Source organism: Trichechus manatus, unplaced genomic scaffold (assembly GCF_000243295.1).
Source record: "Trichechus manatus latirostris isolate Lorelei unplaced genomic scaffold, TriManLat1.0 scaffold00044, whole genome shotgun sequence".
Lineage (NCBI taxonomy): Eukaryota > Metazoa > Chordata > Mammalia > Sirenia > Trichechidae > Trichechus > Trichechus manatus.
In genome coordinates, this window is record NW_004443980.1 from 4907280 (window position 1) to 4911485 (window position 4206).

Below are 4206 nucleotides of genomic sequence, written 5' to 3' on the forward strand. Positions count from 1 at the left end.
TGGTTAGTACACTAACAACGGATGAGTGGAAAGATACGAGGAGATTGAGTCCTGATTGCATTGTGGAGCCACTGACCAGCCCTGGACATTCTGCTTCTAGATTTCTTGTGTTAGAGAAAAATAAAACCTTAATTTACTTAAGCTACTGTTTCTCTCTTTCTCTCTCTCCCTCCTTCTCTCCCTCTCTGTTTCTGGGTTTCTGCAGTAGAGATGCAAATCCTGCTGATAGTTATCTAACTTCATCAGTGATTAAGGTATGCTCCTGTCAGGCTATGTTAAAAAAAAAAAAAAAAAAAAAAGACAAAAACCTCGTTGTCATCAGGTTGGTTTTGACTGATAGCGACCTTACAGGACAGAGTAGAATTGCCACGTAGGGTTTCCAAAGCTGTAATCTTTACGGAAGCAGAGTGTCACGTTTTTCTCCCTAGGAGTGGCTAGTGAGTTTAAACCGCCAACCTTTTGTTTAGCAGAAGAATGCTTAACCACTGCACCACCAGGCTCCTTTCTAGACTATCTTAGTGCAGCAGAAAACTAACTAAAGAGCGGGCCATTACTTGGTTATTAATTTGACCAATATAGAGACCAAAGATGTATTCTATCTGGACTTTCCAGCACTAAATACCCACTAAAACTGACCAACACTTGAACTGGCCATCATACTTATTTGATAAAATGAAATGAATGCTTGTATTTTGACTTGGCTTTCTCCAAAATAGTTGATGCCCAGAAATATTTCATTAAAAAATAAGAAATAACGTCTTTTATCTGTAAATACGAGCTTGACTAAATAAATTATTGTACATCATGCAAAGGTATAACATACGAACATTAAAAAAGATTCCGTAAAGGCAGAGCCAACATGGTCCCATAGACAGATGCACCATGCCATCCCTCTGCAGCAAAGACCTGACAAACTAAGTAAAGCAGATAAAAGCATCAATCCTGGAAACCTATGCATCAAATGAAGGGATAAATAACTAGATCAAACACTGACTGGAAGAAGAAACTGATAGAAAACAGCGAATGAGGAGAGATACAGAGAAGAGGTCTCCTGCTAACTAACTCGGCCCAGTGTCACCATCTTGGAACACAGCCAGCAATGAACCTGGACAGGGAGTATGGGAATGCAACTTCACGGAGCTCCCAACAGGAGACAGAGCACCTGGTAAACAGAGAAACATACTTTCCTACCCCTCACCCTTCCACCCTATGTGCTACCTTCTCCCCTTCCTGACAGGCCATACCACGCTGCTCAGCTAGAGAACCACTGGCTTGCCACCAGCCTGGGTCTGCCCCGCTCCCACCCACTGGCTCCTGTGTGTCATTTTTTTCTCCTTTCTTTGTTTTCTTTCTCCCTCCCATCTAGCACCATATGCCACCTCCAACCCTTCCCTCCAGGCTGTGCAGCACCACTTGGCTAGAGAGCCACTGGCCCACTGCCATCACAGGTCCACCCCACCCCACCTGCCAGCTCCTACCATGCCATTTTTTTCCCTGTCTTCCTCCCACTTAGCCTTGTATGCCACCTCTACGCCTTCCTGCTGGGCCATGCCACACCACCTCAGCTAGAGAGCCAGTGGCCCACCACTGCCAAGGGTTTGCCCCATGCCACCTGCTGCTCCTGCCACACCATTCCTTTTTTCCCCCCTTTCTTCCTTTTCTTTCTCACTCTCGCCAAGCCCCATATGCCTCCTTCCCTGCTTCCCACTGTGTCATGATGCACTGCCATGGCTAGAGAGCCACTGGCCCACTGCCACTCTGAGTCTGCCCCACCACTACCTGTTGGCTCCCACCAAGCGATTTTTTAGATTTTATTTTAAATTTTTTTCTTTTTTTCCCCTTTCATCCTTTTCTGTCTCCCTCTCACTGATCCCCATATACCACCTCCTCCGCTTACCCCCAGACCACACCACATCACCATGGCTAGACAGCCACTGGCCCACCTCTGCCCCAGGTCTGCCCTGCTCCTACCTGGTGGCTCCTGCTGCACCATCATTTTTTTTCTTCCTCTTCACCTAGCCCCGTACATCACCTCCCATCCCTTCCAACTGGCTCTTAGGTCTGCCCTGCCCCCATTGGCATGCTCCCACTGCACTGCCAGTTTATTTATTTACTAGAAAAAAATTTTTTTTCTGTTTTCTTTCTCTCTCTCACCTAGCCCCATAAGTCACATCCCACCCCTGACTCCAGACCCTACTGCTTTACCACGGCTAGAGAGCAACGAGCTTGCCACTACGTGGGGTCTGCCCTGCCCCCGCACACTGGCTTTTGCCAAGTTGCCATTTTGTTTTTTCTTTTTATTTTATTTCCCCTTCCTACCTAGCCCCATAAGCCACTTCCCCTCCCTTCCCACCAGAACCAGGGTCCACCCCAACCCTCTTGCCGACCATTGCTGTGCTGCCATTTTCTTTTCTTTTTTCTTTCTTACTTTTCTTTCTCCCTCCCACCTAGTCCTATAGACCTACTCCCCCTCTTCCCACCAGCCCCCACCATGCCACCGCAAATAGAGTGCCACTAGCACACCCGCCCACCACTGCCTTTAGTCTTCCCTGCCCCCACCCACTGGCCTCCACTGAACCACCATTTATTTTATTCTTTTTTCTTTTCATTTCTTTTCTTTCTATCTCCCACCTAGCTCTCTACGCCACCTCCCCAATTCCTGCTGGCCCCCAAGTCTCCCCCACCCCTACCTGCTGACTACCTTTTTTTCCTTTTCTTTCTTTCTCCCCCTGCACATAGGCCCATACACAACCCCACCTTCCTGCTGGCCCCTGCCATGCCACCTTGGCTACAGCGTTCCCAGAACTCAGGCCTGCCACCCCACTGGGCCCGCACTGCCCCTCCCCTACTGTCACTGGATCAACCACTGAATGGTGGAAAGTGAGCCTGTACTACTTGCCATCTGACACCCCCACCTATCTGGTAAGGGGCTGTGAAAACTCCCACATCACTGGACCAACCACAGGAGGCAAACAGTACCTGCCCACTCCTCCCTCAGCTACCTTGCCAAACCACTGTATAACGAAGTGGACTCACCCTGCCTGTTGCTGCCCTGCCCGCCTGGACAAGATGGTGAGAGCTATTGTGCCACAGACAATAAAGTAGCAAAGCACACCTAGCCCACCAGTCCTGACATGTCAAAACAAAAACAAAAAAGCAGGACAAAACAAATGAGCATACAATCAATAAATAAAGAAAATAATACCTTAATGTCTCAAAGACAGCAGACAGTATAACAACATATAAAAAAGCAGGACAAGATGGATCCAGGAAGTGACCAAAATAAAGAATTGAGGACCTTTTGGTAGAAGAAAAAGCAGTGGCACTACCTGATATGGAATTCAGAAGACTAACATTTAGGGCTGTCTAAAACAGTAGGAAAGATATCAAGGAAAATATAGACAAAACCAAGAAAAAATAGACAAAATCAAGGGAAACACAGACAAGTAATACAAGAATTTGGGAAAATGATACAAGAATAAAATGTCATAGAAATCATACAAAAACAGAAACTAGAAATACAGAAAAGGGAAACAAAATTTCAGAAATAGACAACTCAATAGGTTTTAGGAGCAAGTTTGAAACAATGGAAGACAGAATCTTTGAGATTGAAGACAAATCCATGGATGCCAATTTGAGGAAACGTCAGAGAAAAGAATGAAGAATAATGAAGAAAACCCAAGAATCATGTGGGACACAATCAAGAGCAAAAATTTGCACATGATCCAAGTTCCAGACCAGGAGGAGAAGGTGGAAAACACAGAGAAGATTGTTGAAGATTTGCTGGCAGAAAACTTCCCAAATATCATGAAAGGTGAAAAGCGGATTATCCAAGAAGCTCAACAGACCCGATATAGGATAGGCCCTGTCTTAGTCATCTTGTGCTGCTATAACAGAAATACCACAAGTGGATGGCTTTAACAAAGAGAAACTTATTTCCTTACAGTAAAGTAGGCTAAAAGTCCAAATAAAGGGTGTCAGCTCCAGGGGAAGGCTTTCTCTCTCTCTCGGCCTTCTCATCAGTGTTCCCCCAGACTAGGAGCTTCTCGGTGCAGGGACCCCAGTCCAAAGGACGCGCTCTGCTCCAAGCACTGCTTTCTTGATGGTATGAGGTCCCCAATTCTCTGCTTGCTTCACTTTCCTTCTCTCTCTTACAAGAGATAAAAGGTGGTGCAGGCCACACCCCAGGGAAACTCCCTTTACATT